The sequence below is a fragment of the Tiliqua scincoides genome, chromosome 3 (assembly GCF_035046505.1).
Source record: "Tiliqua scincoides isolate rTilSci1 chromosome 3, rTilSci1.hap2, whole genome shotgun sequence".
NCBI lineage: Eukaryota > Metazoa > Chordata > Lepidosauria > Squamata > Scincidae > Tiliqua > Tiliqua scincoides.
The window spans coordinates 53,385,236-53,410,787 of NC_089823.1; the positions used below are offsets into that span (position 1 = coordinate 53,385,236).

General features: G+C 44.6%; 1 long non-coding RNA gene and 1 pseudogene across 1 annotated transcript in view; both read left to right on the plus strand.

Annotated features, from left to right (window-relative positions):
• Nucleotides 1–25,552, plus strand: part of LOC136645417 (uncharacterized) — a 398,421-nt gene that overhangs the window by 52,350 nt on the left and 320,519 nt on the right. Inside the window, exon 2 of the long non-coding RNA XR_010794131.1 lies at nt 5,909–6,200. This is a non-coding gene — a long non-coding RNA (uncharacterized lncRNA). The remainder of the gene's footprint in view (nt 1–5,908; nt 6,201–25,552) is intronic.
• Nucleotides 306–422, plus strand: LOC136647127 (5S ribosomal RNA; annotated as a pseudogene).

The following is a 25,552-nucleotide window of genomic DNA, read 5'->3' on the forward strand; positions in this document are numbered from 1 at the left end:
AGTGCGTTTTTTGCCATCCACCAGACTGCTTGGAAAGGAACCCATGTGAATAATGAGGCTCAACCTGTATTTTTCTCTCATTCGCAATTAACTTTACTGGCTCCTAACCACCTCTTCATGCACCCAAACCTAACTGGCTATGTAAAGCTGTGACATCATTCATCATTTTGGATTGGCCGATTTTTACTCTTTTGCCTTTGTTTGCCCTCAGTGTCTTTATCACATAGCCAATTCTGATCAGGCTACATAGTGAATGGGATGACATCATCATAGTATGTATTGATTCCTGACTAGTTAAGAACAGTGACAGCAACTGTTACCCTGCACATGCCCAATCTCGTCTGATCTTGGAAGCTAAGCAGGGTCAGGCCTGGTTAGTACTTGGATGGGAGACCGCCTGGGAATACTGGGTGCTGTAGGCTTGTACCATAGTCTTTCGAGACTGAAGGTTGCCAACCAACCAGTTAAGAACAACCATGTGACTGATCCAGGAAAAACAGAACCAGCAGACAGGGAAAAATAATGTTCAAGCAGGAGCGACCAGGAAAAATAAGAAAATATGGTCAATTATTCCACCATCAGAGTACTTTCAAGGGAATATTTTTATCTCTTTTGATCTGAAAATTGAAACTGGATAATACATGACAGTTCTGCAGCCCTTTGAGTACAGGCCAGTGACACATGAGACAGCTTTTATGGTGGTGGCCCCACGTTGTGGAATTCCCTACTACTTAATGTGCATCTAATCTCCCTCCTTGCTGGTGTTTTGCCGAAGACGCAAAACCTATTTTTTCAACAGGTATTTCTTGATTTCTCCCAATTACAACCCTTCTGATTATTCTTGCAATTTTACTTTATTTTATGTTTGCTGCGGCTGGAAAATATTTTCTTTTGGATTGTTTTGACTGCTTTAATGAGATCTATAAGCTGTATTGAGAGTTCTTGAATCAGAGAAAGGTGAAGTATAAGTTTTTAAAACAAATAACTTTGCTAAAACCAGTATTAGCTTAAACCAATGATTTTGTTATTCAAGCAAGCTGATGAAGCTTCCAAATAGACTTAATGAGGTACTTTTCATAGAATAGGAGATTTGGGAGTAACCTGGGAGATCATTTAATCCAACCTGGAGCCTTTTAGAGTAGCCCTACCTGGAGATAATAAAGATGTGGACATTCAGTGGTTCCAAGTTGTGCAAATAGGAATCCATATAGAATAGGGGTTCCCAAACCCCGGCCCTGGGACTACTTGTGGCTCTCAAGGGCTCCCAATCAGGCCCTCGGGGAGCCCCCAGTCTCCAATGAGCCTCTGGCCCTCCAGAGACTTGCTGGAGCCCACGCTAGCCTGATGCAACTGCTCTCAGCATGATGGCCAACTGTTCGACCTCTCGCATGAGCTGTGGGACGATGGCTCCCTCCACTGCTTGCAGTTTCACATCTGTGATGCAGCAGGGGCAGCAAAGGAAAGGCTGGCCTTGCTTTGTGCAAGGCCTTTTATAAGCCTTGAGCTATTGCAAGATCTTCATTCATTCATATAAGTTCCAATATATTCATTTATGTAAATGTATTCAAATTTGAAATATAAATTAATTCTTTTTTCCCCCGGCCTCCAGCACAGTATCAGAGAGATGATGTGGCCCTCCTTCCAAAAAGTTTGGACACCCCTGATATAGAATATTATGTCTACTCATGATCAATGTTTAGTAATCTAGAGTCAGTATGCAACATCCAAGTCATTCATCAGAGAGAGAGAGAACACAAGGGTCACTCAAAATATGAGTTCTGTGGTAACACCCACAAAGTTGTCTGCTTCTCTTGCTCTAACATCTGCTATTGTCTCATTTTGGATCAGATTTAACCTAGCACACTACCAACTTCCATCTGCATTTCCATCACTGAGTGATTGGATATCAAGTGACAACACATTTGAAATGGTGATCGAAGAGCAAATGATGCAGAGAGCTTTTACATCAACTCTGAAAACTGCTTTCCAGTGGAGGCATTTTATACATTCCACTGTTAAAATCATTAGTAATGAGAGGTCGAATGCTGTACATGTATGAATCAGTTTGGAGAAGAGTCATCACTGTTTGGGGAAAAAAAAGATTGCAATATTATCCCCACATGGTTTGCTATGTACAATCCAGTTTCCCACCATTTCCTTGTCAAATCCAGCATTTAGAGAGGTGAGAAACCTTGAGCCTTTTCATTACTACTCAAGAGCAGTATCAGCTTTTGCAAAAGTATGAGCTTTTGCATCAAATGATGCTGAGTTTTATTTAAGGAGAATGATTGATACACTGCAAAATGAGTGGAAAGGAACAGTGTGTTGACCTCACATTGCTTGATGGTTTACATTCATTAACTCTAAAAACCTGAGTCTTATCAGTTATTCATAGAGGCAGTGCTGGTGTCAGGTTAGTGGAGCCTTGGCACATTGGATCCCCCTGCTCACAAGATTTGATGGTAATAGTAGTTGACAGTGGGAGGTGTAGTTCTTCCTATAGCCCCCACTGACCAATGGGAACATCCTGTAAGCAACAGGACCTCTAGCGGATGCTCACAATTTTAGAGAAGGTGCCAGGCTTAGCAGGAGTATGCTAAGTACCATCACTGCCACTGCTACAAGAGTAGGTGTGTTCTGTGATAAGCCTGATTGGGTTATCCATCAACTAATAAGCATTGGCTCTTAGCAGTGCCTGACTGAACTGGCTCCTGATAATGCCCCTACATCATGGGCAACCGTGAATGGAGCATTCCATGTTAGGTCCATTCATGAACAGAATTTCCTCTGTTAAAGACAAGATATTGGGTACTGCTCTCCCAAAATCAAGGGTTTTACTTTCAAACTCATGTTATTATCATAAGTATTGTTTCTATTGTCTCTCTATATCTTTTTCGTATGTTTTTTTTTAAAGCTTGTGTTTGTGTGCGCACTTCATGCTGTTAGGGGGATTATACCTAAATTGGATGTGCTAAACACGCATAAGACTGCCAGAAATTGAATGCTAAACAGTATTTAAATATTATGCAAAGTTACATAATGTGTTTGTATGAGAGTGAGTGTGTGTATGTGTGAGGTAGAGATGATCGACCTCAACTGATTTTATTAATTAGTTTTATTTATTGTTTAGTATTTTATTTTGTAAGCTCCATTGTTATGAAACTTGGAATCAATGTTGGGTATTTGCCTTGGCAAAGGAAAGGTAGAATATAAATGAATAAATAAAATTCAATTAAAGTGTGCATAATGCTGCCTGCATTCCAAACAGAATAACGGGCATGATCCAATCAGTGTGAAACACTTTTCAGTTTGATAAATGTCAGTGAATCTTATTCTTGGCTGGATTGTGTTCTTGACATTATGTTAAATCATTGGCTATTTGCAGGCTGATTGTCTGCTTCTGCTTTATGTGAGGCACAATAATCCGAATTATCTGTGTTGATCTATACGGAACACATTGTGTGGAGAGTGACTCCCTTTAACTCATGAGTTGGACTAGAAGGCCTGTGGGTTGTTTCTACTCATGTGACTTGTTTACATTTTTTTCACCAAATGACTGCATTTGTTTTTAATCTAGATAGTATGTCAGGACAGATTTGCCTGCAATTTCATTGAAAATCTATCTTGTCCCGAAATTTCATATGCATAAAATTTCAGCCTGATTTAGGGTAAAAATAAAAAATAAAAAAAAATTAACTGTAAGACCTTGAAAGAGACATTTTAAATAATACCTTTCACTATTTGCAACTGAATGCCCTGGAATACATCTTATTTATTGTACACACTGTGCAATCAGTTGTTCTGCCTTTCCAACAAAGTAATAATGATCTTTATATGAGACGAATTTTTCATCTTGACAGACAGATGAAAGAAAGGTGCTTCTTAAAACCTGCATTTGCAAATAGAGGAAACAGACCCCCCCATAAGCCAGTTGGTAGCACTCTGTGTTTGCAAGATTAAGCCAAAATAGCAGTGGCCTACTATTTCCTATGCAAACCAGGTCCAAAATGGTTCGCATTGCAAATTAGAAAAGAAAATGATCACCTGTTGTTAGTATTTTCAACCCCAGTGAAGTGAAATCTAACAAAGCGGGTGGGGAGAAGAACTACCAGAGTGTGCCAAAAATGGGTTAACTTGATTAAAAACAAAATTCTGCCTACTATCAGGGAGCTATAATAAAAGAAATGTTCCTGTGCAATACAGCTTTTTAAGCTATTGTATATCTGAAATAAAAGCAAGGCAACTTTCCCTTCTCACCATATGCTGCCTCTTTTTCTCCCTAGATTTGTGTGTGTGCGTACGCCTGCAGTCTGTATGCTGGAGAATCATGCCCTTCTTATTCTGCTCTGTCGGTAGTCATAACAGCTATTCCCTTCATGAATATGTAAATCCCATGCATAAAACCACAAAAATTAGCATGACAGCCCTTCAGCTCACAAGCACTCCCCATCTACGGTGAACGTGACCAATTATATTGAACTAATACATGAAAAGTGATGATTTAATCTTTTGGCCAGATGAGTGGTTTTGGGAATTGCTACAAGGGGATGCCGTTAATTATCTAAAATGTTAGACATGTACAGTGGATGGATATATATATGCATGTGTTCAATGATAACTGTATTTCTGCCAATTGTGGTGGGGCTATGCTGGCATGCCACCGATATACACCTAACGTTTTGTTTGGGGGGCAAGTACGGAAATACTTTGGGTCTGTGCTACCTGCTCATCCTTTTCGCTGAGTCAAAGCACATTTAGCTTCCAGTTTCTAAGGAAGTCGTGGCAATTAAAAATGGGGGAAGAAGACGGGGGGGGGATAAGAAGGTTGGCAAAAACGATGATTTTGAGAGCATATATTGTATTCCCCCCTGTATGTTCGTAGTTCATTTAACTAAGGGATGGGCTCAGAGGGAGAGGAGGAGCATCGGGGTGGGGGGGAAGCACAAGTAATTGATGCATTATATTATTTAAATAACCAGGCGTGTTCATGCACATTTATATGACGTGGAGTCAATGCGCCGCTTTTTGAATGGTAGTACTGCAGCCTGTGCACAATAATTAGGCTGATGTAATTGTAGACAAACAAAACAAAGGGAGAACATGCTGCTGCTGCAGCCACTGCCTTTTGGATTGAAATATTACAGGCGGACACATATTCCAGCGCACAGTAAATGAACCTGAACTGCTGTCAGGGGCGAGGAGGACAGTGTGGCCAGTTGCACCTATTGTGTCACTGCTGTAGAAAGGAGCTTACTGATTGGCCACTGTCTGCAGCACATAATACTGACTGGTTATAAAAGACTTGTCTAAGGGAAAGCCTGTAGGTACTCCATTGTCTGGCAAAGTTGATATCACTGCATTCTTTTTCTCCCCCTCCTTCTTCAGAGAATCAGACAGCTGAACTATAAAAGCTGCGCAGATTTTTTTTTCCTGTCCTTTCTCTTGCCATACAGCATTTTTTTAAATTTTCTTTTTTTTTTGTATCACGGTCCTGTCTCAGTTTGCATACTTAAACAGAATACTAATTAAGATCCCTTGTCTCAAATAGAAAAATTACACGGATGCAAATAGAAAGCTGGCACTTTAGCTTTAAAAAAAAAAATCAAAAGAATTGGGGCCGTGCCAGGAAATCGGTCACAGTCCTTAGAGCGAAATGAAGAATTTTGTAATCAAGGTAAACAAAGAAGCGTCTTGTTTGCTTGCTTGCTTTTTCTTTTTACTGCCTTTCTTTCCGGGAGAGCCAGTGTGACTCTCCTTAACTGTAGGTCATCTCATGTATTTCAGAAAGTTTGTGAGCGACATAATTTCAAAGTACACAAACCAGCTGCAATCGGGGGTTATTAATCCTTCTTAGGATGTAATTTGGTGAAAGAACTGCTATTAAAAAAATGTCTTTTCTGTATTATAGACGGATCTAACAACGTAGTCTGGGCTCCGTGCCAAAGGCTGGTATTTCACAGCAGCGACCGCCTTACAGATGAGCTGTGGGAAGCAGGAGGGAGAATCTCTTAGGGTGCCACTACTATGGAGACACAGCTGGGCTGAACAAGATTTGCTTCATACGACAACGGGAGAGGTAGAAAAGTGTCTGGTGTGAGCACTGCCCAGGCAGGCAGTAACCAGAAGAGCTAGCAGCCAATCCGGCCATGCTGCACTGTGCGAAACCAGCTCCACATCTCAGCCAATCAGTGACATCATTGGTGAGAAACTCATTTACATCCTGCAGTAATGAACTTTATATAATGTATCCTTTTCTTCCCCCCTCCCTGAGATTAGGGCGCTCAATTAATTATTCTGCCAGCATAATTTGAATCACTATGCAAAATGGTGGCTTCGTTTTCCTAGATGCCATGTGGTTGTTTTTTGTTTTTTTAATTATTATTCTTTAAGTCTCTGCTGTCTCAGGAGGGAGGTGTTGATAACTGTGGGCATTCTTTCATTTTGGTTTGTCTGTTTGGCCTCACGAATCTTTTAAAATAGCTTTTCTTCACTATTAACAGGCATACAATTTGAAATGCTTCGTCTTGTGTGCATCCTTCTCCCCCCCCGCCGCTTCCTCCCATTATTGCACTCTATAGGCTCATGAAGGTAATGTAAGGTAAGGCAGCTATTGCAGCATAAGATCTCTGCCTCTTCAGCGATCGGCACTTCAGCGTTCCTTTGAATGCTTCTGGACTTATTTTGCTGCAGACCCTCTTTCTGTGCTATGCTTTCTCTTACGAGCATCTGTCACATCTGAGCAAAGTTCGGTGCCATGTTTCATTCTCTGCCACTTTTCAGTCAAGATGTCATTTTATGAATGAATAGGATTGAGGTCATTTCTGAACAAATTTCATTCCCACTCCTCCCACCCCTGCACAATGCACCTGATTAGCATCCCTTTTGCCAGAATAACTGAATACAAGAGCCGGCGTGAAAAGAAGTTAAGATGAGAGCTTTCTTGAGGCTTTGGGTTATTTTGAGCAAAGGGATATATAGACTCTGTAGTTGGTTATAGTTTTTTTGTGTTTAACACTTGCATATTAATCCCCCAAAGAATAGCTCCTTGCATGGACGAACCTTTTTTTAAGCCAGCAAACAATAGGACTAAATACCTTGCTTCTTTTTTTCCCTCCCCCTTCCTTTTTTATGCATTGTTTCATGAACAGTGCTTCTTTCTAAAAGGAAAACGCTTGGCAAGCCAACAATGTGTCAAACATGTGGGTTTAGTTCTTTGTGGGTAAAGTAATTTGTTGTGCAAGTGACTTAAAAACAGCCTAGAATACTGTGGAATGCAGAGATCTCAGAGCACATAATTGAATGAAGCAAGTTTTGTTCTACAGTATCCTAATAGCTGGAACAGCATCAGATAGGAGGCGAATTCAATATTGTCTTATTAAATTATAGCACGTGGGCTTCTAATACTAAGTAGCGCTGCTTTATTTCAAAATAAAAATACTCCAGGATCTAGGCTTTGATGTATGTGTATTTTTTTTTTTGAAATCACAAATAAGCATGATTAGTTTATGACATTTCATCTGTATAATCATCCATACAGTCACTTTGAAAAGAATACAGAGGATTTAAATGCTAAAACGATGGCTCTTTCAATGCATGATGGATTCCATCATGCCATCATCAGTATTCTGCGTGCGCCTGTCCTTATTCAGCCACTAGCTTCCCTGCTGCAGATCCTGTAATTTGAATCATGCGTAATAATATATTATCCTACTGGGGCCTTCTTTCAGTAGGAGAGTAGTTTTATACATTCAGCTATGAGCGAACTCTTGGCTCTGTGCCAGTTCTGAGCCATTATTCACACAGGCAATCAAGATAGTCTTCCTTAAGGAATAACATCTGCACGACTGCATGTGCCAGAAAACTGCAACCTCCTCCATGTTATAAATTAGGTTTTCTTGGAACCTTGAATACTTGCAAATATGAAAAGGATAAGGAATTCGTCAAAAGTGGATTGGGTGTGCCATGCGATGAAAGCCAGCAAACAGAATGGATAATGGTAGTGGAGGGATTGGAAGGATTTTTCCTCAATTTGGCTTTCTCTTCACATTTCATCTTTAAGCTGTGCCTATGCCAAATATTTATATTTTTTGAAGTGAAAAGTGTTTTCTGCTGACAGAGAGATTTTCCAGATACTAAGCCTGTGGAGTTTTGTCTATTGGGAGCTGCGGGTAAATTTCAGAAGTTTGGAAGGACCAATGGCTCACTGAGGGCATTCATCGCTGTACTCTAAAAAAGAAAACAAGACCAAAAACCAGACAGCAAAAGATGGATTTATTAAAAAGCTTCAACTTGAAGGGAAGCATACTGTATGAATCCTCTATTCCAAACCATTAAAGAAGCAGAGAGGTTTTGTTATGATTCTCAAGCAATCTGCAAACTTAGTCCCGTCCCCCCCAAAGTTTATTTCAGTACAAAATCAAATTCTGAGCTTCTCGCTTAGTAGCTTCAGACCACAAATATGTCATAATGGCATGCATGGTCATTTGATATTAAAACAGGGAGGTGTTAATGCTGGTAGGCATTAAAATGTCTGGAAAAAGACTGGCTCACCTCATTCCTATAATTTCTTAAATACATAATAGAAGCATTGCATTAATTTTTGAAATTAAAAAAAAAGTTTTTTTCCACTGTTTTCATTTTAAAAATGTTTTTGTTAGCTGTTTTCCCTTTTGGAAGCAGCACTAGGTTTTGTTTAATGAATTAAAATACTGATTGGAAAGAGTCCATCCTGTCTCATAAGCAACATTAGGAATCAAACAGCAATGAAAGCCAATTCAGTCTATATGTATGCATTTTTTTAAATTTGTGCACAATAATCCGTTAGTTACTTAGTTTTAAATTAACCTTAAAGAGAAATCAACCATCTAAATCAATCATCTTTCTCCTGGTATTTGCTGTAACTCTATTTCATGGGAGGATAAATAATCAAACCTTTTATTTCTGGCATTTTTTTGTGCCAGGACAGGAGTGAAAAGGGGTTGATGTTGTTTGTTCTCTGCTAAGTTGTGGTTCTGTGTAGAAATATGCAGTTTTGTTGACATACTATCCTTGCCTCAGCTCCTACCAGTGGCTTACTGTTATCTGAAGACACTGTAAGGCAGTATTTCTCAACCAGTGGTACTCGAAGTGGTGTTGGGTGATTTGTATGGGACCCCCAGACACCTGTCATCTGGCAGTGAGACTAGCAATGCAACCCAACAAGCAGCAGCATGAGGTTCAACTCAGTAGGCAGAGCTCCAGTGTGCACTTTTCATGTGCTCGATAAAGCCCTCCCCTCCACCCTGAGCCTCTTACTGATGTTTGTCGAGTTGCATCTAACCTCCAAATCTGGAAGTAACTGGTGATGATATAGTCACCAGTTACTTCTGGTGGTCCTTCCAATAGGTGGACAATGCAAAGTGGTACAGCAGGGGACAAATGCTGAGAAATGCTGGTCTAAGGGCACCATAATATTCAAATCCTGGTGATATTCTTTCTTGTTGTTGGCTTGCTAACCTTCTGAAAGCAAGAATATCACATTCTGGGCCTTTCTACTCCATTTTCAGTTTCATTTTATGGCATGAAAGCCTGCCCAGGAAGTCAGGTTCCTCTCTGAAGCAGTTTTCAGAATCCTATACCAATATTCAGCTCAGCCTTTTTTTAATGGCTAGATATGATTCATCTTTCAAATTAAACTGACTTTCCTGGTTTTGCTACAGATTGTTCTCTCGATGATATTAAGTGTAACCCATTGCTCATAATATGGACTCTTGACTCTGCATATTAATCAGAATCTGAATCTTCAGCTTTACTTCATTTTTTTTACAAAGAGATGTCTGACAGCTCAATCCTATCCCCAGCAACGTTGCCAGGTGCAGCAGTGCCAAAATGATAACCACTGTATCCAGCAGCCCCACCAGGGCTGCCAGAGGTCTCTTTGGGGGAAAGGGACTTTTCTCCCCTTCCCTCGACAAAAGCCCAGGCCCTGCAATGGGGTTTCTCAAGTCTGCATCGGCTATTTTGCCAGCGCACAGACTTCAGAACATTCATATTGGGCTTTGCAGCCCAACACAGAGGACAAGATCTGGCAGGGCAGGGCTCTACCAGTCCCACCTTCCTCCCAAGTCGGTCATTCCCCCCTCCCCCTGCTCTGAAGACCCTTACTGCTGCCTGGAGCTCTTACCTTGCTCTGGTCAGTGTCCATCGGTGCTGGGCCCAGCGCCGACTGGTGCCAGGCCTTCGTTGACAGTCCTTCCTTACAGAGTGTTGCGGACATGCCTTACAGCATGTTTGTGACACCCAGCGCTGACACTGGAGACCCATAGGATTGGGCCCTGAAGCTGCTAAAGACTTCCATAATTCCCTAGAGAAACATTTCAAAAGCATGAGGGAAAAATTTGTCAAATGTCCTGGATTTTTTTTTGGCTTCTAGGCACTAACTGGAAGAGCAAGAGGATCATACAGTCACTTTTCAGCATGTGGATAAAGGGGGGAGCTTTCAGATAGGTGAGTTGCACTTGAAAAGTTAAACAGAAGTACAGTGTGGAAAATAAAATCATAACTCTAGCTTAAGTTGCTCAGTTGCGGGCAATACTTGCTCTGTGACTGATATGATAGATGATCAGGAAGTTTGAGCAGCAACTTACAGGCTGCATAAGAACTACTCAGTTGAATCTGTGTATCAATCTACTTACCTTTGTATACATGTACAAATGGAGCTCTCTTATGTGCAGTGGCTTATCTCTTATGTGTCAATGGCTTATCCATTGACCATAGTGTTGTAGATAGTTCATGTATTTGCCCTGCCCAATATTGACATTTTGGACAACCTTGATTTGACAGGAGTTCTGTAAGTGCAAGTAACATTCACATAACTGGGAAGAAAAAAGGAAGTAAGATCTGTCAATTCAATGGAAGTTTTTTGGTCAAAGTCAGAGTGACAGACTATCTTCAGTATCAGAATCAAGCTCCAGTCTACAGCCTTCTTTATTGTTTAAATGGATTTCCTAGTACTAGAATAGGTAAATCTGAAAAGAGGCAGTGATCTGTTGTTGTTGTTGTTGTTGTTGTTGTTGTTGTTATCATTAATAAGAATATGTATTTTCTTTCCAACAAAAGTAGCTCATAAAGTGGTAGAATCTAGAACATAAAGTGCATTTCTTTCTTATGTGCTTTGGCAAAATGGTTGTCGCTGCTGAAGTAGAACATAAAATGTGAATGCACATTTTATTCACGGAATAAGGTCTTGTTTAGGGGAATTATTTGAACCTCTGAAACTGAAGGAACTATAATTGAACAACAGTCTCACTATTTGTTGAATTCCCCCCTCTCAAAACAAAACAAAAAAACACCTGTGCAGTCCTCACCATTTTGTCAACAAGTTTGAAATTATTCTGCAGTCTTACCACACAGAATAAAATACTCAGTTAATAAGAATCTTGTGTATTAAATTTTGCTATGTCTCTGCTTCATAGCCTCCAGTCAGTTTAGCCCTGTCAGCTACTTTAAATACATCAACAGTGTCACAAAGGCAAAGAAAGAATACTTTCCATGAAAGGGAAAAACAAACTATTATGAGTCTTTGGGTATCTAGTGATTACTACACTGATGATGTTGCCTGACAAGTATTTTATTTCTTTTTCTTGGATGCAAAAAGCATGAAATGCATGTATCCATATGTGCAGGGTACTAGGTGTCTGCCAAAAGAGTATGACCCAGGCCAGGACTGTGACTTAGAAGCAGGACTGATGGCAAGAGGCCTAATTCCACAAGCCAAGAAGAAGACCACACTTTTTATTGTCAGAGCAGTCACCCCCCATCCCCACACATACTCTTTATCAGGTTATCCTAGAAGAGATCTTGCCTGATCTCTGCAAAATGTCATGGGTGATTGCACCTTACTTGCACGGCACATTTGGTCATGAGAACAAATGCCACATCCTGGAAGCTTCCTGACTAGGAACAAATAAGCTAACACAAAGGAAGGGTCTCCAAACATAAGGGGCACCTCACCAACTCCATGGCCATAGTCATGGTAATGAAGCAACTGACCTTCTGAGCTAACTACTGCATCCTCCGCAAGGTGCAAAAGCAGTGGAAGGTACCATTTAGGTCTGGGAATAAGCGGATTGGGATACAAAGTCACAAAAGAAGGTTGTTGGATGAGCTCACCCCACAAACAATCCCGTATACCTCCATGGGTGAAAACAGATATAAAAAGCTAGGTCACTAGACCCTCATATCTTTCATCTCTTGCTGTATAGGGCCAGCTCAAAGTAGCCAGAGATAAGCTTTTGCTGTCCATCCGCATGAAGAAAAGGCTGGGAAGAGGGGGATCATTTTGGGCAAGATAGCTTCTGTTGAAAGGGAAGGCACAAGTGAGGAGGAAGGAGGGTGTGTGGAGCTCAAGTCTCTCACAATGCATGGTATTACATGTGAACAGCCCATAGTCTTGGAGGTAATTAAAGTTGCATTCCTTCTATGCTTGTAAATCTTATTGACTTCACCGAAACTTGATAATAGGTTTAAGATGACAACCTTGCAGAGCTTACTTACAAGTACATCCTACTGAGTTTCATTGGAGTCACTCCCAAGTGTGCATGGGATTTCAGCCTTCATATAAAGAATAATGCACATTCTTGACTGGCATGAGTCAACTTGACTGGCATGAGTCAATGAATCCAAGTCATGCCAGTTAAATCCAAGTCAATGTTAAATACATTTTGAATAAATTGTAACTTATAAGCAGTGTCTTAAAATACTGTATAATACTGCAAATTAATTATTTTGTTTATTTTAGTTTGGACTGATCTGTTTAACTGATATATCCTGATGGCAGTGTGTTAAGCTGTAAATTTAACATTTATATTGCAAATGGCACCTAAGACCATGTTAATGTTGGAATCAAAACTTCATGACTTTGGCAATCTGTTGCTATTTAGTAACAGAATTTATTTCCATATGGAGAGTCACTGGAGAGCAACACGGTCTATCAATCAGTTCTATGCTTCTTTGTAAAACACTCTCTTTATATTTGTGATGCTGTCAGTTATTATTAGTCTGGGGCTTTCTGTAATGTTTTTATTTATGAGTACTATTAAAAGGGGACCTTTGTATTAGTTACTAGTTTAAAATCAGAATAATATGTTGTGAATAAATTAGCATAAATCTGTAGGCAGGGTGAAGCTCATGAGTGCACCACCCCACCTAGAATGTGTTGGTAAAATTGGACTTTTAGTTTGTGACATGAAGTCTCTGTTGAAAGAGTGAGAGCTTGATTTAATGATCAGGAACAATTGCAATTTTTTTTAAAAAAACAAAACAGTAGCAGCTGGTGCTGTCCCCAAAAGCGAAGTGGGTTGATGCTGCAGTGATGTCCCAATAATATCCTCTTCCTGACTTTGAAATCATGGAAGAATGAGGACTGACTTGCCTCTTGGTGCACAGCACGTTTGTGATAATGGCCAGTGTCCAGCCATATGACAGCAGCCAAAACTTCAGAAAAGTAGTGGCCACAGTGACCACCTCTCCCAGCTCTGGTGAGCATCTTTTGAACTGCCCACATGTAAGACTGGGCTCAGTCAGAATGCCAGGTGCAAGGGAGGGCACCAGGATGAGGTCTCTTGTTATCTGGTGTGTTCCCTGGGGCATTTGGTAGGCCACTGTGAGATACAGGAAGCTAGACTAGATGGGCCTACAGCCTGATCCAGTGGGGCTGTTCTTATGTTCTTAAACTACAATTCCCAGGAGGCCTTGCAGGTCTCTTGTTATCTGGTGTGCTCCCTGGGGCATTTGGTGGGCCGCTGTGAGATACAGGAAGCTGGACTAGATGGGCCTATGGCCTGATCCAGTGGGGCTGTTCTTATATTCTTAAGACTCACTGGAGAGGAAGACAGGATAGAAAGGAACTAGTCTGGCCTGAGCCCAAGGGCTGCTTGAGGCAAGGCACAAATGCTGCCCCTCTGGCTGTGGAGCCACCTGGCCTCCACCAATCCCCCTCAAATATTGGAGAGAAGAGGAATGGGGAAATCCTAATCTCATCCCTTCAGAACAGCAGCAGCCCCCTCCTTCCTCCAGTGGTGCTAGAGGGGGTGGGGGAAAAGGTGCTGCAGGTTGCACTGTCCACTCACTCTCTCTGCCCACTGAGTGGGTAGGGAGAGGCAAAGAAGAATGAGCTCCTCCCTTTTGGTTCCATCTCTTTGCTTTGCCCTGGCATGGGGCTTTTTTGAACATGAACAGGAAGAACTCTGCATCAAAGAGATGCTTCCCATGCTCTTAGTAAGCAGGAAGAGAATCCAAGAACTCACTGAAGGCAGCAGTGTTGAAAGAGAGGTGGCCATCCACTCCAAAACGCTGCTCCCATGAATGCATTCAGGTTGTACGTAATCAATAGACTGGCCCTAGATAGGAAGGAAGGGGATGTAGTCTAGCCCGCACTCTTGGTTTTGCAGAGCCTTGTGTTAGCAGTGGCTGTCACAGTAGGCACTGCTATCTTTTAACCTCTCGCTATCTCGTGCAGGCTTTTCAGCTTTTCCTAGCAGCAAGAGTAGCAGAAGGTCACCAAGAGATCAGGACAAGCACATGAAATGGCTGTGTTGGCAGCTGACAGTCTCATCCCAGCACTTCCCTGGCTCTCTGCCACCTTCATTCCTTGCTTAGGAAGTATCTCCCTCTCTCACAGCAGCGCTGGGGGCTTGCACTCTGAGGCTGGGCAGCACCCAGCTTTGGGTGACACAAGGCACATGTGTGCGGTGTGTCTGGGATGTCTGGCTCTGTGTGTGTGCATAGAAGAGTGAGGCCACCATCTGCGACGAGCTGTTAAGCTGAGTGTGAGAATTGCATGTGTAAAGTGGTTGGAGTGTGAGTGGGGTCAGTGAATGGGTTTTTTAATCTGAGCCAAGGAAGACCTCAGGACTTTATGCCACTCAGCATCTCTTTAAGGCTAGCGTTGCCAGCCCCTAGAACTTGTTTCTGGACTTGACTTGGTGAGCTTTTCTGGCATCTCTCCCTAGCAGTATGTGGTTTCACAGCTCCCCTAATATATGCAGGCCATTGTTTCTTGAAGCTCGTGAACCAGCTGATGAGGGCAACTTGCCATTCTGTGCAATCTTTTATAATCATTCTTTGCATGAACATCTGGTTGACACAGGATTTCTTGGGCTGTAATCCAGCTTCTTCTTCTTCTGTCTGTGCATCTGGTATCTTTTGTGAAATATCACGCTACAGATACTTTTTTCTTCTTTTTTTGCAATGTCGTGCTATAGATATTACCTACCACAACAAAGCGCTATTAGTCTGAACTATTTTCACAACAGTGTCGTGTTACCCTGCAGTTCAAGGAAGTTCCTGCTACAGATGTTATTTGTCACTTTCTTTTCTGGGCCAGATCTAGGGCAGGTGGCAGGTGCAGCCATCCTTGTTGGAGCTCTCAGGGTGGTGATAGAGACATTTGGCACAGAACAAGCTGAGGAAGAAAAGTTGTTTGTGCTTTTGACGAGTGTGAGGAGAACTGGCCATGCTATTTACTGCTTGGCAGGGCTCAGACACTGCCTGCTTTCTGTCTCAAAGTTCATATGAAGGGCAGACCAGCTCTGCAGTGTTCCAGGATAGTGGGTTAACAATTGTCATTTTCAGTTTTCCCAAAAATTGAAGCGTGGGACAGTAGAAGCATTACAGATTTTTACGTCTGCCCAGGGCACAGAAATGTCGAATTAAAGCTCCGCTTCTCCAGTTTATTTAGGGGGTGTGTGTATGTTTTGTTCTTGCATAAATCAGTGCAGAGAGCTCATATTCCTTTCTTCTGCCAACAAACTAGTTCATGCACTAGAATGCTGAAGGTGCAGATACAGTTTTATTTCTGATATGTTTTGTTAAAGTCATAGCTGACAGCTTCCAATAAATTAATAATTATAAGTGTGGTACCTGTGCTGACTTTCACTATAGTTGAGCTGGCAAAGCAATCTTCCCCTTTTATCTGTCACAAAGTGGGTTTCTTCAATCATATGTGATTTTCTTTCATGCCTATGGGAGCATTCTGACATGCCATTTGCCGGTGGGAATCTGCATATTGGGAGGACATTTCTGCATCCTTGCAGCTGGTCTCAACGCACCGCCATCTTGTTTTGAACCAGAGGGCAAGTGGAGGCAAATACTTCCTGGCACCCTAGAAAGGTTTATTTTCAGTTGATTGTTTTATAGTCTCCCTTTTAAAAGGCTGGACCTGGTGAGAGTAGTAAAATCCTAGGTCATACATTACAATAAGCTTCCATTTTAAAGTGGCTTGTATGATCTTAATGAATTACTAGGGGTTACACACATATTACAGACATTACTGCATATGAGGCACGGCTTTAAAAATGTACAAATCTAAAGTGTTTTAGGTCATAAGTCAAATGTCTATGTAAATCATTGCGTTGTGTGGCTGTATAAGAGTTTATAATGCGCTCCGCTGAGATTTCATTCACTTAAAAAGGTCAAAAATAGATAGTGTTGAAAACATTTAGAGTTGCTCCAAAAATAGAATCAAATTACTTCAGTGGCTACTGTTCTAATGTCTGTTTAAACATCTGCTTAGTTGTTATAGGATAAAGAAACTTGTCTACTTTTCCAAAATGGCTGCCTTGCAATATCAAGAGTTTTTAGGCTGCCTGAGCCTTGACCAAAAGCAGCTATTATAAACCTGGCTTAAATTTCTAGAATAAGCAAATGTCATTCATTATTGTTTGCTCATATTGACAACTTTCTCATTAGTTTTTAAAAGAAGCAAAACTGTTGTAGACCTTGAAAAATAATGCAACCTGGGTATCATTTTGAACTATAGTACCATCACTGGAGGATGGGGGAGTGGGAATGGAGCAAGTATATAATAGGTGTATATTTTGATTTTCATACATTATTGTAATCACATTCGTCTTAGGGAATGAGACGTGTATTTGAATCACAGATATGAAACCCTTTCTGGTAGGTGTGGAAGTTTTTAGGAAGAGACAGATATCTTAAGCTCAAAATTCTATGACTCTGACTTAGCTAGGGCCTTGTAGTAAAAGTGCTTTTTTGTATGTATTTCATCAATATACATTCAGAAGTGTTGCACAAATTAGTTTAATTTCAATTATTCAGGGGTAGGTTTTTTTGTTTCTGTAAATGATCAGGAGCAATAGAAGGGGTGGGCCATGAAAAGATTGTTCAGGGGTTCCTACTCCAACTTGTTTTGCCATGTTTCTTGAATTCTGCTAATGTCCTCTCTTTGTGTGCGAGGGCTTGTGTGAGGAAAAAGGGAGTGTGAAACTCCCACAATAGTTTTGTCTTCCAGATGGTGACATCCTATGGCTTGATCCAAGTTGTATATTACTGCAGATTTTTTTCTCTTTCCTTCAGTATTATGAAAGTATTACAGTTCAGAACTATAGAGCAGCATGGTACCTGTGTGTGTGTGTGTGTGTGTGTGTGTGTGTGTGTGTGTGTGTGTGTGTGTGTATAGTGGATATTAGTCTGTGGCTTGGTACCCTGGAAATCTTCTCGCACCATAGTTTTAGCCAAAATTGGCCAACAGACGTGTTCATGTTGTTCATGAGAAGATGGTTACTCTTCATGCTCCTAGCTACTGTACAGAATTGAGCTCATTTTCATATTGGGTTGAAACATTTGAGAAATATTCATTCACATCCAAAGGTGACCTTCTCCTTGTGGAAATCTCTCTTACAGAACCACCATTTCAACAAAGCAGAAGAGTGTTGTGTGAGAAAACTTAAACTCAGTTCAGATGAGATCCTCTGTTCACAAAAGACTTTGCACAAACTCTTTTCAAAACCCTTTAATGGTCTCCTAGTGTTTATATTAGGGGTGTCAAACTTGTTTCGTACAGAGGGCTGAAGTTAGCATTCATCCTGCTTGCTGGAGGGCTGGAAGTGACATCATTAAGCAGATGATATCATTAAGCAGAAAGTGACATCATGATGGCCAGAAATAAGCACTTAGTTTTCACTTAGAAACTCATGAGCTGCAAATGACAGAACAGAAAATGTGCAAATCTTGTTCATATTTTCAAGATATGAGAGAGCCCAATTATCACACTGTGAAAGCCCAATTATAATGGGGGAGGGGGCAAAGAAATTGCTTCCATGGGCTTTATGTTTGACCCTCCTGGTTTATATGCTGCAGCATGAATTTTCCCTATTCACTAATATATAGAGGTGCTTGAACCTTTGAAAACTGTTATTTATTTTACTCAGACAAAAGCCTGTTATGTTCAGTAAGGCTGTAATCCTATCTTACTCACTGGAAACAAACATCTTTATCAAATTACCAAGTTGTCATACTATAATGCTGGGCAATCCAGATTCTGACCTCTGGGCCAGATTCAGCACCTGGTCTAATCCCTCCCCCGCGTGAATGGAGGTTACCGTTCCACAGGGGAGCCTCCTTTTCACACTGCTGATCTCTCCTGAACTGCACTTCCGCCAGCCAGTTCCGGGATCTGTCGCCCCAGCAGGCTGTGCAACTGGCTTTCTGGGCAGACCACAGCTGGACTGCAGTTTGGAGATTGGCGGCAAGGTAGGCAGGGTCTCTGGCAGAACAGAACACTCCATTCATGCTGGGGAAGCCTTTCCAGGGGTGCAGCAGTCTCCGGTTTGGAGACCACTGCTATCATGCAGCCCGCAATACAGACTGGCTCTGCGTTGCAAGACGTCTTCTAGCACTGGTGGAAGAGTTAAGAGAAAGCACTGAGACATTGTCCAGAGAAATTTCACTTGTCTTATAGAACTTGTTTGGCCTCCATCAAAATATCTCTGATGTTTCACTTTGGGAGAAATCACTTCCAATTTTATTCTTTTTAAAATTTCTTCCTTGTGGGTCCAAGTCGTAATATTTTGGTAATGCCTGTTGAAAGTTAAGGGCCCAATCCTGCATGGCTGCATGGCTCTGTGCCACTGAGCACTGTCGCAAATGTGCTGTAAGGCACTTTTGCTGGCCCCACCACTGGGCTGCAGGTGCTACCCCAGTGCCAGCTGGCGCTGGGCTAGCACGGGGTGGTCGCCCAACTTCTGCGGCTTGGTGATCTCCCGGACCACTGAGCTGCGGAACGGTAAGCAGGGGGCATGGACGGGGGCAGGGAGGAGGCGTTCCGTGGAGGGGGAGGCTGGTGGGGGGCGGAGAGGAGGCATGACGGAGAGGTGTGACACAGGGAGGGAGCGGCTGGAGATGTGCCTGGGGGAGGGGTGGGAGGCGGGTCTGTGGAGCTCTGCTCCGCAGGATCCAGGGCACTCATGTAGGGCTGCGCGCCCTACACGAGTGCCTTTACCTTATCTTTTGGTCGGCAGTAAAGTGAGTGCCGGGCTGCTTACCTTATTCGGGGGAAGGTGATGAAAGTCCCCTTTTCCTGAGGCACCTGCCACGGTGGCTTGGGAGGTGCAGGATCCAGCGGCAGCCATTCTCAGTGCTGCCAAGCCTGGGCACCCCGGGCAGCTCAGGATTGGGCTGTGAGTTGGCTACAGTCAACTCATTTGTAGGAATATAGTAAGTACCATATACTGCACTGTTGTACCTGGGGGGGTCAGGGGTCAAATATCCAGTGGCACCATGTGGCAGGGTGTGCCACCGTGTAAACTCCTTTAAAAGGGCTTAAATGGGCTTTGGCATGCTTTGGCTGCTACATGCAGCCTCCCCAGCTCCCCAACTTCTGGACTTTGGCTAAAACCCAGAAGCGACCTTTTTAAGTCTTTGGGAGGCCTCAGAAGACCTACTGGGGGCCAGGGAGTCCGCACATTACCTGCACAGCCCTTAGAAAGTCGAAAAACATCACTTCCAGTTTTCTCCAAAAACCAGAAATGATGATTTTATGCCAGGGAGTGCAGTATTTTGCGATCCTGGTCCCTTGCGGCAAAAGGACAGGATCCTAATTGATATACTGAATATACTGTTTTTAGGAAACATTCAGGGTTTTCAGTTTTTTTTTTTTCTATCAGAACATCTTTTCCTGAACTAAGCCACAACATACCTTCTGTTTAATTGCTGACTTATTTTTTTGAAAAGTAGTTGATTGGACTGACCTCAAGATTTGTTACACAAGGAAGCACTGCCATTGTTCTATATAGCAAGGGGCTTGTCTTGTAGCTTCAGAATAACTTTCACTCATAAAGAAGAAGACAGACTTTCTGTTGGAAAAAGCAAGCATTGTCATCTTGCACTGAAGACCCTTCACAGAATGCGCCATAACCACAAAAGCAGCTTTCTGGCAAGCGAAAACAAATTGTGTTCCACACAGTGAGGAGAACAACTGAAGGTCAGAAGGCAAACTCGGCTTCATGTGACAAGTGTTGTTGATACGCTTGCTGCTCAAGCTGCAAGTAAGTGCTTTTTACTTGCAATGGGTACTGAAGCAAGAGGAGGTTATAGCCAACGGAAAGGCATTCAGATATTATGTGGAGCCTTTTACTTCTTGTGTCATTAATGCTTTTGCCTTTTGAAAGCACAAAATGTTACATTTTGAAAGAGAAAAGGGAGAAAAACAATTGAGATGGAGTGACTTTCACAGGCTTAAAAAATGAACAGTAAAGAAATATAGTCGAGTGGACACCAGAATTGATTTAACTATATAAAATTTTCTAGTTGTTCCACTGGAAATGGAGAAATATTAAAAATACTATAAGAGTTACAGTTTCTGCCTTACCAAATTTGTCCTCCTCCCCCTTTGTGACCATACCAAATTTCCTTTAATGCCACTGCTGTCCAATACCTGAATGAACAGATCAATCATTAGGGAGACTAAGAATAATGTATACCCACAACATGGTATTTATAAAGATGTTCCATTGATGGATTCTTTCTGGAGATACATGGCAATTTAGGGCCCAGTCCTATCCAACTTTCCAGCCCCTATGCAGCTGCAATGCAGCCCTTATGTGAGGGAACAAATGTTCCCTACCTTGTGGAGGCCTCCATAATTAACGTCCCATGACAGGATGCAGCGCAAATCCCATTGGCACTGCTACAGCAGGGCTGGAAAGTTGGATAGGATTTGGCCCTTAAAGGATTGGTGTACATGACTACGGCCCAAATCCTAACCAGCTTTCTAGTGCTGGCATAGCTGTGCCAATGGGGCATGTGCTACATCCTGCAGTTGGATGGCATGCACGGAGGCCTCCTCAGAGTAAGGGAATGTTTGTCCCTTACCTCAGAGCTGCGTTGTCCTTATGTTGGTGCTAGAAAGTGGGTTACGATTGCGTCCCAAGGCCTTAACTACACTTATTAGAGAGTAAGTCCCATCAGGCACAGTATGTCTAAGCATGTATTAGACAGTACTGTGAGATTTGGATTATCAAATCAGTTCATGCTTCCACAAGTAATGATTCATTTGAGTAGGTACTCGTGTGACAAACAAATTCTTACGAGATTGTGGATTCCTTTCCGTTACCTGAAAGAATCACAACTTGTGAGTATAGTAGCACAAGTTGATTTGCTTCATCAATGTTAACGCTGCTCATCCTGATAGACCACTGGAAAGAGCAGTTTAGGTATTACTTATTTCTATAACTTTATGATTTGATTTAATGATGATGATTAAATCATTGCATTGGGGAAGTTTTATGAACAGAAGGAAGAAATAATAATATTTTAAAAATCAAAGGTTGATTTGATTTGATTGTTGGAACTGATTCTTAGGCTCCATCAGCCGTGTCAGAGATGCTGGCAGGACAGCCAAAGGCTCTGGCCACCCACCATACATGGACCCAGCTTGAGTCAGAGCAGGTAAATCAATGGTGGGATGCATCAGCAGATTGGGGAAGATAAGGATAGGGAGTGGGTAAGGCAACAGGTGGTTTGCGGCCTGAAAGGCAACAGCATGCTATCTTTGTTTTTCCAATATGACTTACCCCCTCCTTTTCTTGGTTTTATGCCAGCAAAACAGCTGGCCTGGGTCTGAAGGAGACCCACTGGTGACCAGGCACCCTACTGGGAGACAGATCAGAAATAATTTTACTTATCTCTCCCAGGTCATCTGGCTGCCCTGTCCCCACCATCGCATCCAGGGATCTCTCTGTCAGTGCAACTGCATAGTGGAAGATGGTGCAGGATAAAACTGGTCTTTGAGCCTTCCCCAACCGGGTCTCTTTGGGCAGACTGTGCAGTCAGGGCCCTGCCATATCTTCATACAGCCTGACACTTACTTTTGGTTAGGACCTTTATGTGCATGCAGGTTATTCCCAGTAGCATCAATACAACCATTATGTATTTCACTTATGCAAGAAACTGTATTTAGTCTAGTTTACAGAAGAACAATACAATAGTTCAGCAGAGATTATTGTCATTTGCAGGACTTTTCTCTGCTGTTTTCAGGCACAGTGACTTAGGGCGCAATCCTAACGTACCCCAAAGGCGGTGGCCTAGGTGTGCTGGCATAGTGTAGGCCATATCCAGAGGCTACAGTTGTGCTGCATCCAAAGGTGCTGGAGCAGTTGGCTGGCGTAAACACCAAAGGAGATGGAGGGAAAAGGCACACAGGGAATGGGGCGGCACCGGCGGAGTGTCTGGGACGCGCCTGCGCAGTGCCTGCCAGGCAACCGAGCCCGAGCGTCCCTTGCACCCAGTCGTACCACAGCCAGGAGGAGGGCAGGAGTGTGGCATGGACAGTCAGAGGGCCCACCTCCTGCTCCCACCACACCCCAGCAGGGCACCTTGGACCTCTGGGCACCGAAGGAGATGGTAATGGCATTAGCTCCCCAGGGCTTCTGTCACTGCCGCCTCCATGTCAGAACCTGTGTTGGGGCCGGCAGCTGACAGGGCGCCTCATGCGCTCGCATCACAGGGCTGGCGGGAACACACATGCAGGCTGTGCCAGTCCTGGGCATCCTCAGGCTGCTGCTCCTGGACATGTGCATGCTGCCGCCCACGGGGATGTCGTGGCAAGGCAGCAGCTACCTCAGCAGCTTGTGTGGCCATCCCTCATGGATCGTGAGGAGGAGGCGATTGTCCTCCCGCATGGCTCCTAGCAGGTCCACCATGTGCCCAGATGTGGTGTTCACCCCCTGGACCAGCTCCTCATTGGCTCGCCCCAGCCTCTCCAGGGAAGCAAGCAGGGTGATGCGCCCTTCATAGCTGGCATCCATGGTTGACTGCCACATGTGTCCAGCCTACAGGCATGCGTGCTCCACCTGGCCCCACATGCCCATTACTGTCCTGGGCACAGGCTGGACTGGTTGGGACCACCGGGCCAGGGGACAGATGGCACGCTCCCCAAGGGGGAGGGAAGGATCCGCAGCTATGCCCTCCGCTGCCCTGTCAGCAGGATCCAGGGCAACAATGCCCCCCCTTCGCCTGGGCGACAGCCCCCTCCTACTCCTGGGTGTCAGCATGGCAGGGCGGCACAACGGCCCTTGCTTGGGCATGCAACTTGCGTGCCTTGGTCACAACGGCAGGCCAACATCCCCCCCCCCGGGCCAGGGCATTTGGTTGGCCAGCAGAGCTAGCCTCCCTTGGTCTAAGGGGGCCCAAATATGGCCAGGCCTTGCAGCTCCCATCCATGGCGCCCCCTTGTGACTGGTGCTGGGGTGGGCAGGGGACTGGGCTTGTGGGGCTGTGTTGATCACTTTATTGCAGGTGGGACTGTGTGCTTGTGGAGACTGTGTGTGGTGTGCTTGTCCAAACTAGGTTGGACCTGTGGCCGCAGGGTTCAATGGGAACCTGGACCCAGAGGTCTCTGGCAGCCTGGCAGCATCCTTCCCGGTGGGACAGCAGCCTGCAGGGAGAATGTGACACAGACAGCAGGCGGTAGCAGCAGCAGCAACAACAGAGGAGCCTGTAGCTGGGGCAGCCTGAGCAGCCATGGCAGCAGCCCCCTCCAGACCTGGAGGCCTCTAGTCTGGCAGCATCCTTCCCGGTGGGACAGCAGCCTGCAGGGAGAACTCCAATCACCCAATTAAAGGGTGATCGGAGTTTGATTAGCCTGGCCTGGAACGCAAGAGTCTCCTCCCAGTTGGGGAGTGGAGGAGGGCTGGAACTGGCGGCTACAGAAGCCTTTTAAAGGGCACAATGCCCAGCCCTTTTCCTCCTTTACACGTGGGTGGCGTGTGGGTTAGGAGGCATGAAATGGACTTCAGGCATGCACCTTCAGGTGGCATAGGCAGGGCAGAAACCAATTGCAGTCCTCAGGGGCTCAGCGGCATGAAGACATAGACGGGGCCCTGGCCGGGACCACAGGGTCCGCCTCAGAGGCTCAGCGGCTCGAGGTGGCACAGCCCACGGTCCAGCTGCCTTCCCCTTAAGAGACAGACCTGGATGAGCTGCGCTGCCTAACAATGGGGCGCAGCTTGGAGTCGGGTGCATGCCCGCCTGGGGGCACATGTGTTCTGGTACCACCCAGTGGTCCCGCCTCTGCACCACAGGGGGCTTTGCTGCCTTGGATGCTGCAGGTCTCAGCCTCCTCTTCTGTTGTAACTGCTAATAAAGTGGCCCTTTCTCCCATATCTGTTGTCTCGAGCGTTCATTGGAAGGTGCGAAAACAAAGAGACAGAGAGAGCAGGCAGCAGCAGAGGAGCCTGCAGCCAGACTCTACTCACCTGTCAGCCCCTGTAGACTGCCCTCCAGGGCAGGTCCCATCCGGCTTACTCTGGGGTAGGTGTGCAGCATCAGGCTCCCTTGGCTAGCCCTGATGGGGAATGGGAGGCACCTGCTCACAGCCAGCAGTTGCTGGGTTGGGTTTGGCACACTGTGGGGGTGGGGGATTGGGAACAGGGCCAGCTGCAAACCCACCTGCCTGCTGTCCATGGGGGGCAGCAGTAGCCAGGCCTGGATGCACCCCCCCATTGCTGCTGTTTGGCGCAGGGTCGCAGCCCCCCACCACCCCTCCGCTTACCTGGCTGGAGGGTCTGTTGGAGCAAACCTGCAAAGAGAGAAGGACTGAACAGACAGACAGACATGGTGAGTAGCCTGGTCAGTCAGCATCTGATGTGATGACTGGGAGCCCACTCCCAGTACCTGCATGGGGTGTTTGTTTGTGTGCAAGGAGTGCTCCCCACCACCTAAGTCCCCCCCTGAGAGGACAGGGTGATGTAGCCCCAGGCCACGCACCCTGTTCTCTGAGGGAGTGTAGGCCCTGGGGTGGGGCTTTTATGGGGAGGCAGGTGCATTGCGATTGGTTGCTGGGGTTGGGCCATATCCTAACCTTGTCTGGACAGGGCAGTGACTGAACCTGTCTGTGGCTGCTGAGTGTTTTCCCCGCTGTAGGCCCTTGCATGGACCCCTATGGCTCTCCTCAAATCTGCGCCACCTCCATTGTTGGCGCAGCGACTGTGGGCATGTGGGGGGCGTGTCTGCCTGGGGAATGGGTGTTTGGATATGGCTCTGCTGCTCCGCTCTGCTGCTCCGCTCTGCGGCACTCCCCAGGCACACCCCCGGCACGCCCTTGGAATGGCCCTTGCGCCGTGCTTCCTGTGTCGGCGCAGTGCTTCTCCTGAGTTGTGCCGGTGCAGCGCCCGGGGGGCGTTTGTGCTGGCGCCTGTGGTGCGCCAGATGGTTATGCTGCCATTCCGCCGGCGTACCTACAGTTGTGCCAGCACTTCTGTCGTTCTGCTGACGC